Source organism: Somniosus microcephalus, chromosome 7 (genome assembly GCF_052327205.1).
Source record: "Somniosus microcephalus isolate GS21.2 chromosome 7, FLI_Smic_1.0, whole genome shotgun sequence".
Lineage (NCBI taxonomy): Eukaryota > Metazoa > Chordata > Chondrichthyes > Squaliformes > Somniosidae > Somniosus > Somniosus microcephalus.
The window spans coordinates 79,166,516-79,180,221 of record NC_140993.1 but is presented as its reverse complement, the minus strand read 5'-3'; the positions used below and the strand labels follow the sequence as shown (position 1 = coordinate 79,180,221).

The window sequence follows — 13,706 nt, the reverse complement described above, 5'->3', positions numbered from 1 at the left end:
TTCCCCTTAGTAGGGGGGTCAATAACAAGGGGGCATAGATTCAGGGTAAGGGGCAGGAGATTTAGAGGGGATTTGAGGAGGAACTTTTCACCCAGAGGGTGGTTGGAATGTGGAACTCAATGCCTGAAAGGGTGGTAGAGGCAGGAACCCTCACAACATTCAAGAAGCATTTGGATGAGCACTTGAAATGCCATTGCATACAAGGCTATGGACCAAATGCTGGAAAATGGGATTAGACTGGACAGGGATGGATGGGCGGCGCAGACACGATGGGCCGAAGGGCCTCTTTCTGTGCTGTAAAACTCTATGACTCTATGACTCTATGACATTTTGCTTTGCACGGTGTCACAGGATTCTGGTTAAATGGCACCAGCCTGACTTGCCATGATGGTCTCCTTGGGTTCAGATAGTCTGAAGTTACGATGGGAATTGATTTTCTTTCTTGCCATTATTTCCTCCCATCACTTAAGATGCTCCCAGATACCATACTCCTATAACACCTTGGCCCCACAATAAAATTAATTTGTGGAGACACTATGTAGTCCAGTGTCATGCTTTATAATTATTGAAAATTTCTGGCAATAGTATGATACTGTAGATTGCTTTAGTCTTTACTTAGTAATGCCAGTCAACTTTGTCGTGTAAGCTGTGTTATATATGAACACGATCATGTACATTCCAATCTGTTACATGTAATAGCAGCCCACTGTGCAAGCTTTGCACTTTAATGCACATGTCTTTCTAAAGAAAAGGCTCATGTGACAGAGTATTTCAGTGCTGGCCCTAAATCAAATGTTCTATATATAGAGGCACTAAAAGCATTGCACTCCAAAGGAAAAGCCATCCACATGAAACTATGGAGTTTCTTATTATCTCTGCTTATGGCAATTCATTCTTACAATCCACTATTTAACCCTTTGAGGACTGTGAAAGTACTTTTGCACCAACAGGAAATACATTTCAAGGTTGCTATTTTTTTATTCTGACTATACTGTAAATTAAGAACTATGATATGCTATGTCATTTTGTTATTTTATTTTAACAACTAATTTTATTTGTTTTTCCTTGGTGAAGGATGAACCTTTGTGTTAATCAGAGAGTACCAGGATTAGAGCTATTTCTTTGTGCCTGGGATCAGCTTCAAATATTTCCAGGTCAGGCATGACATGAGTTAGCCACAGGTTAAATAGGGGCTAAATCGTCTGCCTGAAAAGGGTGTGAAGTTAGAGAATCAGCCACATTGCTCCCCAAAGCTGGGTCAGGAAGCCTGAACTATTTTCAGTTTGGGCCTAATTTGGCTGCTACGAGATGTGGTCAATGGAAATAAAAATCAAGAGAGATGTAAAACAGGCTGCCAACTCGGTATCACCCATTTTACACTATCGCACAAAGTCAAGATCTACCCTCAGGACTCCTGCTTTATGTGATGGGAGAAGTATCTTAAAAATAATTTCACAAACACTGTACCATAGATTAGGTCAGTCTTTTGCTTGTTTTGTCTCAGCTACTGGTATAAATACCAAAAGAAGTGAAAATTGGCTGATAGGTAAGCAGTTCTACTAACCACTCACCTTTGTTAAGCCTTCTGGGTAGTGTCATACATAAGAACATAAGAAATAGGAGCAGGAGTAGGCCATTCGGCCCTTCAAGCCTGCTCCGCCATTCAATGAGATCATGGCTGATCTTCTGCCTCAACTCCATTCACCGGCCCGATCGCCATATCCCTTGATGCCCTTACTAGTCAGAAATCTATCGACTTCTGTTTTGAATATACCCAATGACTGAGCCTCCACAGCCCTCTGGGATAGATAATTCCAAAGATTCACCACCCTCTGTTTGAAGAAATTTCTTCTCATCTCAGTCCTGAATGGCCTACCCTTTATCCTGAGGCTGTGGCCCCTGGTTTTAGCCAAGAGAAACATTCTTCCAGCATCCACCCTATCAAGCCCTATAATAATTTTGTATATCCTTCCTTAGGTAAGGAGACCAAAATTGTACACAGTACTCCAGGTGTGGTCTCACCAAGGCCCTATATAATTGGAGTAAGACTTCTTTACTCTTGTACTCAAATCCTCTTGTAATGAAGGCCAGCATACCATTTGCCTTCCTAATGGCTTGCTGCACCTGCACATTCACTTTCAGTGGCTCATGTATAAGGACACCCAGGTCCCTTTGAGCATCTGCATTCCCCAATCTTTCACCATTTAGGAAATACTCTGTTTTTCTGTTTTTTCTACCAAAGCAGATAACTTCACATTTATCCACATTATATTCCATCTGCCATGTTCTCGCCCACTCACTGAGCCTGTCGAGATCCCCTTGAAGCCTCTTCACATCCGCTTCACAACTGACACTGACACCTAGCTTTGTATCATCAGCAAATTTGGAAATGTTACATTTAGTCCCCTCATCCAAATCATTGATATAGATTGTGAATAGCTGGGGCCCAAGCACTGATCCTTGCGGTATCCCACTAGTCACAGCCTGCCATCCTGAAAAAGACCCGTTTATCCCTACTCTTGTTTTCTGTCTGTTAACCAATTCTCAATCCATGCTGGTATATTACCCCCAATTCCATGTGCCCTAATTTTGTTCACCAACCTCTTGTGTGGGACCTTATCGAAGGCCTTCTGAAAATCCAAATACACCACATCTACCGGTTCCCCTTTGTCTACTCCACTAGTTACATCCTCAAAGAACTCCAATAGGTTTGTCAAATAGGATTTCCCTTTCATAAATCCATGTTGACTCTGCCCAATCTTACTATTAGTTTCTAAGTGCCCAGTTATTGCATCCTTTATAATAGATTCCAGCATTTTCCCAACTACTGATGTGAGGCTAACAGGTCTGTAGTTCCCCGTTTACTCTCTCCCTCCTTTCTTAAATAGCGGGGTTACATTTGCTATCCTCCAATCTGCAGGAACCGTTCCAGAATCTATAGAATTTTGGAAGATGACAACCAATGCGTCCACTATCCCAATGCCCACCTCTTTCAAAACCCTAGGATGTAGGTCATCCGGTCCTTGGGGTTTATCAACTTTTAGTTCCATTAATTTTGCTAGTACTGTTTTTTTACTAATAATAATTTCTTTAAGTTCCTCATTCTCGCTCAACCCTTGGTTTTCTCATATTTCTGGGAGGTTTTTTGTGTCTTCCTCCGTGAAGACAGAAACAAAGTATTTATTTAATTTCTCTGCCGTTTCCTCATTCCCCATTATAAATTCTCCTGTCTCTGACTGTAAAGGACCTACATTTACCTTCACCAGTCTTTTCTTTTTCACATACCTATAGAAGCTTTTACAATCCGTTTTTATATTATTCGCTAGTTTGTGCTCATATTCCATTTTCCCTTTCTATCAATTTCTTGGTCTCCCTTTGCTGATTTCTAAAAAGATCCCAATCCTCAGGCTGACTGCTTTTTCTAGCAACTTTATAAGCTTTCTCCTTTGACTTGAGTCTAGAGGCATAGATGATTATTTCAGCAGCAGATGAGCTGAGGCAGTGGTGGAGATGGGTGATGTTATGGGGATGGAAGAAGGCAGTCTTGGTGATGGAGAGGACATGGGGTTGGAAGCTCAATACTAGCTTTAATTTCTTTTGTTAGCCATGGTTGGATCACACTTCCTTTTGGGTTTTTATGCCCTAGAGGAATATGTTTGTTGCAAATTATGCATTATTTCCTTGAATGTTAGCCATTGTATGTCCACCTTCATACCTTTTAGTGGCAGCACTAGACTGAGCATCTGAAACCTGGTAGCATCGGTACTGTTACCACTACAAATAGGTGAAAATACAAATCACAAAGAACAATCAAGTTAACAACAGCATTCATAATTAAAAATTACAGCTATTTTGAAGAGATTTTTTAGGCATGCACACACGCTGGCCCTGATATTTTCAGGGAGCAGGGGAAACCTGGTGAGGCCAGGGACGCGGAGGTCCTGCTGAATTTAACGGCAAGACTGTAGGAGTCTATGCACTCCTAACAAAAACACTGTGAACTAAACTGGTAGTTAACAAACTTAGTTTAATGCACTGAAAGTATTACAAAACAAGAAATGCAGGAGAAACTCCAAACAGGTCTGTACACTAGCTCACTCCACGAGGACTGACTGGAAACGCCCTCCAACCCTGACGTCATGACGTCATCGCATTTCCCACCGTTGGGAACGTCACGTGACCCACGTGATGATGTCATCGCGTCAGATCGCGATTTTATCGATCCCGCGCTGTTTAAACAGGGCAAACATTAAAAGGTAACAATAATGGTTAAAGACAATTGTACAAGTTACTGTGAGAGTCTCTTTGGTGGATTTGCCACATACGCCCCCCCAGAATTGTCTTTAATGAGGAAAGTCAATCGCCGAGGAGGTCAGACAAGCCTGTTTGACCAACTCCTAAATTCCCGGAGAGGAAAACGCTGAGCAGGTGGCGAGCTGGCAGGTAACACAGTGCGGTTAGGTGTAGCGGTGGCCAGCGGCCGGCCCCGGCACGGAGGCTGCGCCAGTTCGACCGGCTGTTCGAGGTCCAGGTGTGCAGGTTTGAGGCGATCAACGGAGATGTGATCAGGCTTGCCCCCGACGTCGATCACAAAACTCTTGTCCCCGGTCTGTAGAACCTGGAACGGACCTGCATAAGGAGGTGCAAACGGGGTACGATGGCCATCTTGGTGCACAAAGACGAACTTGGCCTTTGACAGCTCCCCAGGGATGTTGGAAGAAGGCAACCCGTGCTGCGAGGTCGGAACTGGGCGGAAACACTGAGCCGCGTCCCGATGGGCCTCTCGCTGACTGGCTGCAGACCACGGCTGCATAGGGGACGGCAGGAACTCGCCCGGAACTCGAAGTGGCTGACTGTAAACCATTTCCATGGCCGACGACTGTAGATCCTCCTTCAGCGCCGTGCGCAGTCCTAGCATCACCCACGGCAGTTTATCGACCCATGCTGCATCCAGAAGGCTGGCCCTGAGTGACGCCTTCAATGAACGGTGGAACCGCTCGCACAAGCTGTTCGCTTGCAGGTGATAAGCCGTAGTGCGGTGTAGTTTAGTGCCCAATACTGAGGCTACCTCATTCCATAGTTCCGACGAAAATTGCGGCCCGCGATCCGACGAAATATCTGCAGGGACACCAAACCGGGCTACCCATGATGAGATGAAGGCTCGCGCGACATCCGCAGAGGTGGTGGATATCAGGGGAACCGCCTCCGGCCACCTCGTGGTGTGATCCACCATTGTCAGAAGGTGCGTAAAACCACGGGACGGTGGAAGTGGGCCCACTAAGTCAACGTGAATGTGGTCGAAACGCCGCTCCAGTACCTCGAAGGTGGCTAGAGGGGCCCTGACGTGCCGTTGCACCTTGGCCCGTTGACAAACCACACAAGTGTTCGCCCAGTCGCGGACGTCTTTGCGTATTCCTCTCCATACAAATTTGGAGACTAGCAGCTTCTGCGACGCCCGCACTCCAGGATGCGACAGCCCGTGTATGGCATCGAAAACGCCTCGGCGCCAGGTGGACGGCACAATCAGACGGGATGCACCCAACGAAACGTCGCAGAGTAAAGTGGTACCTGCCGCATGGAACGGTACATCTCTCGGCTGGAGGCGACAGAACGAAAGGCCTGAGTCTCCGGGTCGGCAGCCTGGTCGGCTACCATTCTTGCGAAGTCAATGCCTAATTGAATGGCCTGGACGGCGGCGCGGGAGAGGCAATCAGCGACGACGTTGTCCTTGCCGGCCACGTGCCTGACGTCGGTGGTGAACTCGGAGATGTAAGTCAGCTGCCGTTGTTGCCGAGCCGACCACGGTTCAGCTGTCTTGGCCATCGCGAACGTCAAGGGTTTGTGGTCAACAAACGCAGTGAAGCGGCGCCCTTCGAGGAGGAATCGGAAGTGGCAGATGGCCAAAAACAAAGCTAACAGCTCTCTGTCAAAGGTACTGTACCAGCGTTCGTGCCGTTGCAACTGGCGGCTAAAAAATGCCAGAGGCTGCCATGCGCCGTCGACCCATTGCTCCTGGACGGCCCCCACAGCGTAATCCGACGCGTCCATCGTGAGGGCGATGATAGCTCCTGGCAGGGGATGTGCCAACATCGTCACGTTCGCAAGCGCAGTCTTCGTATCCTCGAAGGCGCGACCCATTTCTTGCGACCAAACCACGGATTCCTTTCCCGTCTTGCCCGAGGGCCTCGTAGAGCGGCCGCATGAGCTGTGCAGCCCTGGGGACGAACCGGTGGTAAAAATTAACCATCCCCAGGAACTCCTGTAAGGCTTTCATGGATTGCGGCTTCGGGAATGCTGTGATCGCCTCCACCTTAGCTCGAAGCGGCATTGCCCCTGCGGAAGTTATGCGGTGGCCTAGAAAATCGAGCTGCGCCAGGCCGAAACGACATTTGTCCGGGTTCACAATGAGGCCGTGCTGCTGAAGCCGTTGAAAAAGGGCACACAGATGCTTGAGGTGTTCATCCTTTGTGGTGCTAGCAATCAGAATGTCATCCAAGTAGACGAACAAAAAATCGAGGTCCCGCAGAACCGAGTCCATAGGGCGCTGGAACGCCTGCGCCGTGTTTTTAAGCCCAAAGGGCATGCGGAGGAATTCAAAAAGTCCAAAAGGGGTGATGACCGCTGTCTTTTCGACATCCTGGGGGTGCACTGGGACCTGATGGTACCCACGGACGAGGTCGACCTTTGAGAATATTGACTTCCCCGCCAAATGCGCAGAGAAATCTTGTATGTGGGGGATGGGGTAACGGTCGGGCGTCGTTATCTCATTGAGGCGACGATAGTCGCCACAGGGCCGCCATCCCCCGCCGGGCTTTGGGACGATGTGGAGCGGTGAAGACCAAGGACTACTGGACCAGCGAATAATCCCCAGCTTCTCCATCGCGGCGAACTCGGCCTTCGCTGCCACGAGCTTGCTGGGCTCCAAACGCCACGCCCTGGCGTAGACTGGAGAGCTGGTTGTCGAAATATGATGCTCCACCCGATGCTTGGCGGTCGAAGCTGAAAAAGTGGGCTTTGTCAGCTCGGGGAAGTCCCCGAGAAGGCGGGAGAAGTCGTCGGGAGGTGGCCGCGCGCAGGAGACCGAGTGCGGCGCAGCTGTGCTGTGCGCACCTGAAATACCGTCGAGCGTGGCGGCGTGAATGAGGAGTCGATTTTTCACATCCACCAACAGGCCATTGGCACCTAAAAAGTCAGCGCCCAAGAGGGCCTGCGAAATTTGAGCGGTGACGAAATCCCAGGTAAAGCGCTGGCCACCGAAACAGACTTGCACTTGTCGTTTCCCGCAAGTGCGGATCATACCCCCGTTGGCAGCTTGGAGGGGGGGACCCCGTCTGCCAGACCGAAGGTCGAGGACCGAGGCAGGAAGTATGCTGCACTGTGCCCCCGTGTCACACAGAAAATGACGGCCCGAGATGGAGTCGGTTAAATACATGAGATTCCCGGAGTCGCCGATCGCCATCGTGGCCGTTGGGGACGCACCGAATCCGGTGTTCTTGACTCGCGGCGGTCTGTTCGACGGTCTGGGCACGAAACTACATGGTGGTCGGCAGCAGCGGGCCTTCGGGCCGAAACGAGTGTGGTAATAACAGTAACCGGCTGTCGGAGGCGCCGGGGGCCGGGCCCCTCGGGGCGGGGCATTGCGCGATGGCGCAGTATTGCTGCCGGACCGCGTAAATTTTATCCGCCTCTTTGGCGAGTGCGATGCAGTCCCCAGTGTCCGATCTGGCGAGGGCTGCCTGGATGTGTTCGGGCAGCTGCGTAAGGAACAGCTCGCGGAACAGGAAACATGGGGGTTCGGACCCCAGGAGCGTTAGCATGTGGCTCATTAGTTCCGAGGGTTTGGAGTCATCTAACCCTGGTAGTGTCAGTAAGCGGCGAGCGCGCTCCGCCTTGGTAAGGCCAAATACCTGCAGCAGCCGAGTCTTGGTGGTTACATACTTGTCAGCATTCGGGGGGTTCTCCAGAAGGCTGATGATCCTCGACGCCGTCGAGCTATCGAGGGCGGAGACCACGTACATATATCGGGTCTGGTCCTGCACGATGTTGCGGAGTTCAAATTGCGCCTCGGCCTGCACAAACCAGGAGGCTGCCTGTTGTTCCCAGAATTGGGGGAGCTTCAAGGCCACAGCGTTGGCATCCATCACTGGCCTGCGTTCCGTGTCCACCACGAAAAACGATCGCGAGGATTCGGGGTCACCAATGTAGGAGTCTATGCACTCCTAACAAAAACACTGAACTAAACTGGTAGTTAACAAACTTAGTTTAATGCACTGAAAGTATTACAAAACAAGAAACGCAGGAGAAACTCCAAACAGGTCTGTACACTAGCTCACTCCACAAGGACTGACTGGAAACGCCCTCCAACCCTGACGACGTCATCACGTTTCCCGCCGTTGGGAACGTCACGTGACGCACGTGATGACGTCATCGCGTTAGATCGCGATTTTATCGATCCCGCGCTGTTTAAACAGGGCGAACATTAAAAGGTAACAATAATGGTTAAAGACAATTGTACAAGTTACTGTGAGAGTCTCTTTGGTGGCTTTGCCACAAGACCTCATTATCTTTTTTTTCTCAGTTTCCCACCCAGCAGCTGGCTAAATTGACAGGCTGGCCAGCTGCTGGGCGGGAAAACCAGTGGCAGGAGGATGGCCCCCGGCTATCGTGGGGCAGGCTGCAGATTGGAGCTGGAGGGGAGGGGCGAGGTCGGATCGGATCGTGGGGCAGGCTGCAGATCGGAGTTGGAGGGGTGGTCGCTGATCGTGGATGGGGCTAGAGAGAGGCTGCTATCATCAGAAGGGAGGCCGAAGGCTTCCTTGAGGGGTCTGGGCCCTGCTCCTCCTGCCACACAAGGAGTGCTATCAAATGCACATACCTTCTGGAGCTGGAAGCTCCCGCCTCCCTTTTGCTGCCGGGTTTCCTGAGCCCTGGGAAACCTGTGATGCAGCAGTTAACTTTAAATCAGGCTCCCAATTGCACTGTGGGAACCTGAGTTAAATATGTTAATCAAGTGTGCGGCTTCTCCAAGACAGGACACTCATTCCGCGCTACCCACCGCTGTAAAAAAAAAGGGGCACAATTACTACTCTGCCACAGTTATGGTGGCATTGTGGCATTGTGGGTTTTCTGATCTAATTGACTTAGCCCTACATTGGGCATTGCACTTACTGAGCCAATGAGGCAGCTTCTGGAGTGATTTTTAAAGATGTAATGTTATCTCCAGTTATGCATAAGAGCTGAAAACTTCAATCTGATTAAGATTACTGCTTTTATTAATTCAGTTCCAGGCATCCATTTTTCATTATATCATGTTGATTAGTTATGAACATTATTGTGATTTAAGACGCAGTGGTGCTTTTGGTCTACCAGAAATTTTGATTCAGCCTGCCAGGTTGTTAAGAAAATAATTTTTAAAAACAATTTGATTGGTTTATCTCTGGTATCACACACCAAATGGCATTTCTCTGATTCTGACAAATTCTGAAAGTACATCAGAACCAACCAGTGAAGAGTGATCAATTGGACCTGGATGGTACTGAAATTCTAGCCCTTCGGGCCAATGATTTTATCAGTAGCTTATCCATCATGTACCCAACTTTTTTGTTATCTCACTAATTTTAGTTTTACTTAAGATGTTAATTTTCTTTGTTATTTTTGCAGTTCTCACTAGCTTTATTGATGTAAAAACAGAAAATGCTGGAAACACTCAGCAGGTCAGGCAGCATCTGTGGAGAGAGAAACAGAGTTAATGTTTCAGGTCAATGACCTTATTTCATGAATGCTTTGAGTCCCAGTTGTCACATGTTGCTCAGTGTATGGAAGGATTTTTTTTGAAGGGGATTGGATACAAGACCACCTGCTAATATACAGTTCCTTCCTCATTAGTCACTCACTAACAGATCACCACCATACTGACCAGCCAGTGAGAGACCATTAAAATCCCATTGTTGGACCCAGATAGAAGAGGGTTGCACATTTGCACAAAGCTAAGATGCTACTGCCTGGAGATACTATAGCCTAGAAAACTGTTCAGGAGACCGACAGAGCAGAAACTGGATTTGGAGTTTAGCTGCTAGAGTTACTTTCTCCCTTTCCAAAAGTTTTTTAAAAACTAATTTCATTTTGGATTCTGGACTTGGTACTTAAAGTATTTTATTTTTGTACCTCTACCCATAAACTTGGCTTTCATTTTAATTTCCTTTCTTACTTAATATGGCAATCTTTGGCCTTTTTTCTGGGATTTTTGTGTTTTGATTAGTTGAAGTCATAACTAATTAGAAGCACATAAATAGTAGTACTAAAATTTAAAATATTACTGACTACTCCTGCAGGTAAAACAGACCATACCTGATTCCTAATACTGCAGATGAGGGCAAGCTCTCAGCCAATAGAAAGTCGCACAGCCCCGCCTATTTGACGCCTTGAGCGTGCCGTCTCTATCGAACCAGTTCACCCCGCCCCCACGGTGGCCAATCAGCGCGCGGGAGCAGGGGCTGGTGTCGGTGTCAAACCTTGGTCGCATGCTCGCGGCTGGCTGAGAAACCGTTTTTTTTCGGTTGTAACGAGCGGGCGCGCGAGGCGAGGCGGCCGAGCCAGTGTCCGCTGTGACACGCGGGTTGGTATCAGTTCTTTGTGTGACGTCTTAGCGGGTGGGAATCGGGCGACAGGGTCGTGTCGGTGACTCTCCGTGCGCAGTGATCGCTGCGGATCAGCCTGTGGCGGCGCAGGCTGGGAGCCGCACCATGACGCTGCCAGCAGTTTTATGGGGCCGGGGCGGCGGTAAGCCGAGCTCCCGTGTTGTGTGTACAAGGGGGAATGGCAGGGCGGGCCCAGCCCAGCCCATGTGCTGCCGCTGGCAGGCTGGGAATCGGGTTGAACAGCGTATGTTTGCTGGACGTCAGCCCGGGGGCTGGGACGGCGCTGACCGGTGGTGGCGTTGCCGGAAAGTGTGGAACAAATGGACCGGAAGCGGCGCGCTGGAGGGCGGAGCCTCCTCGAGCTGCAAACCGTTGGCTTTACAACCTTAGCAAACGGGGCACTTGTCAGCAGGCGCTGCAAACCGCGCAAATTAAGCTGAATATAGGAACAAAAAAAAACCCACAAGGGCCTGCATTTATGCAGTGGTAAAATTGTCAGCGTTCGCCCTCATTACCCCTCTGAAACTTAGCGTGACCACAGGATTCAGTGCGAAACACGGAAATCCTGAAGTTGCGGTCACTCATTCACCAGTTATCGTGGTCCATGTAGGAACCAACGACATAGGTAGAACTGAGAATGAGGTTCTGCTGAGGGAGTTTGAGGAGCTAGGGTCTAAATTAATAAGAACCACAAAGGTAATAATCTCTGGATTCCTACCTGAGCCACGTGTGAATTGGCATAGGGTCAAGCAGATCAGAGAGTTAAATGCGTGGCTGAAAAAGTGGTGTGGGGAAAAATGGGTTTCAATTCATGGGGCACTGGCACCAGTACTGGGGAAAGAGGGAGCTATTCTGTCAGGATGGGCTCCACTTAAACCGGGCTGGGACCAGCGTCCTGGGGAATCGAATAACTAGATAGGGCTTTAAACTAAAAAAAGGTGGGGCGGGTCAGGTGAGGGAAAATTTAGAAAGCCAAAGAAAGGTCAAGGCAATAGAGCAGTGTAGCAATTTGGGTAAAATAAGCAGAGTGTGACGGGAAGGGACAGAGTTTATTGGTAGCAGTGCAGCTGTTTCTTGATTAATATTCAGGGGGGTAGCCCTGATAATAAAGGATGACATAAGGTCAAAGCAGGGAATAATGGTAAAAAATGTAAATTAAAGTTCTTTATCTGAATGCACGAAGCATTCATAACAAGATAGATGAACTAGTGGCACAAATAGAGATAAATGGGTTTGATTTAATAGCCATTACAGAGACATGGTTGCAAGGTGGCCAAGGTTGGGAACTAAATGTTCCAGGGTACTTGACATTTTGAAAAGACAGGCGGAATGGAAAAGGAGGGGGAGTAGCCCCTGATGATAAAGGATGACATAAGGACAGTAGTGAGAAAGGATCTCTGCTCGGAAGATCAGGAAGTAGAATCAGTATGGGTGGAGATAAGGAATAACAAGGAGCAGAAAACACTGATAGGAGTAGTATATAGGCCACCTAACAGTAGCTATACCATTGGACAGAATATTAATCAAGAAATAGTGGGAGCTTGCAACAAAGGAAATGCAATAATCTTGGGGGACTTTAATCTTCATATAGACTGGACAAATCAAATTGGCAAAGGTAGCCTGGAGGATGAGTTCATGGAATGCATTTGGGACAGTTTCCTAGAACAATATGTCATGGAACCAACCAGGGAACAGGCTATTTTAGATCTTGTATTGTGTAATGAGACAGGGTTAATTAGAAATCTCATAGTAAAGGATCCACTGGGGCAGAGTGATCATAATATGATAGAATTTTACATTCATTTTGAGAGTGACTTGCCTAAGTCTGAAACGAGAGTCTTAAACTTAAATGAAGCCAATTACATAGGTATGAGGGGCGAGTTGGCTAAGGTAGATTGGAAAATAGATTAAAAGGTATGGTGGTAGATAAGCAGTGACTAGCATTTAAAGAAATATTTCATAATTCTCAACAAAAATACATTCCATTGAGAAACAAAATCTCCACAGGAAAAGTGATCCAACTGTGGCTAACTAAAGAAGTTAAGGATAGCATTAGATTGAAAGAAGAAGCTTATAATGTTGCAAAGAATAATAGTAAGCCTGAGGATTGGGAGAGTTTCAGAAACCAGCAAAGGTTCACCAAAAAATTGATAAGGTAAAAAAATAGAATGAGAGAAAGCTAGCAATAAATATAAAAGCAGATTGTAAGAGTTTCTACAAGTATGTAAAAAGAAAGAGTAGCAAAAGTAAACGTTGGTTCCTTAGAGGCTGAGACAGGAGAAATTATTATGGGGAATAAGGAAATGTCAGAAATGTTAAACAAATATTTTGTATCTGTCTTCACAGTAGAAGACACAAAAAGCATACCAAAAACGGTAGGGAACCCAGGGTCTAATGAGAGTGAGGAACTTAAGGTAATTAATATAAGTAGAGGAAAAAGTACTAAAGATACTAATGGTACTAAAAGCCAACAAATCCCCTGGACCTGACAGCCTACATCCTAGGGTTCTAAAAGAGGTGGCTGAAGAGCTAGTGGATGCATTGGTTTTGATCTTAGATACATAGAAGATAGGAGCAGGAGTAGGCCATTCAATGAGATCATGGCTGATCATCCAAATTCAGTACCCGGTCCCTGCCTTCTCCCCATATCCCTTGATCCCTTTAGCCTTAAGAAATATATCCAACTCTTTCTTGAATATACTTAATGAACTGGCCTCCACTGCCCTCTGTGGCAGAGAATTCCACAGGTTCACCACTCTCTGGGTGAAGAAATTCCTCCTCATTTCAGTCCTAAATGGCTTACCCCTTATCCTTAGACTATGACCCCTGGTTCTGGACTCCCCGGCCATCAGAAACATCCTTCCTGCATCTAGTCTGTCCAGGCCTGACAGAATTTTATAGGTTTCGATGAGATCCCCTCAATCTTCTAAACTCCAGTGAGTATAAGCCCAATCGACACAATCTCTCCTCATACGTCATTCCTGCCATCCCAGGTATCAGCCTGGTGAATCTTCGCTGCACTCCTTCCATGGCAAGAACGTCCTTCCTCGGGTAAGGCAACCAAAACTG

The 13,706-nt window shown here is 47.7% G+C and overlaps 1 protein-coding gene across 8 annotated transcripts in view; it reads left to right on the top strand.

Annotated features, from left to right (window-relative positions):
* The window catches only part of pdp1 (pyruvate dehydrogenase phosphatase catalytic subunit 1), a 75,554-nt gene that overhangs the window by 47,467 nt on the left and 14,381 nt on the right, over nt 1-13,706 (top strand). The window contains exons 1-2 of one of the 8 annotated variants that reach the window (XM_085992664.1): nt 10,539-10,615; nt 12,984-13,051. The exons of 5 other annotated variants lie outside the window; for them this stretch is intronic. The gene's annotated coding sequence lies outside the window, so the exon portion shown is untranslated. Of the gene's footprint in view, nt 1-10,504; nt 10,616-12,983; nt 13,052-13,706 lie in introns of those variants that run through there. 2 more of the 8 variants (XM_085992659.1, XM_085992660.1) reach the window with 2 other exon arrangements.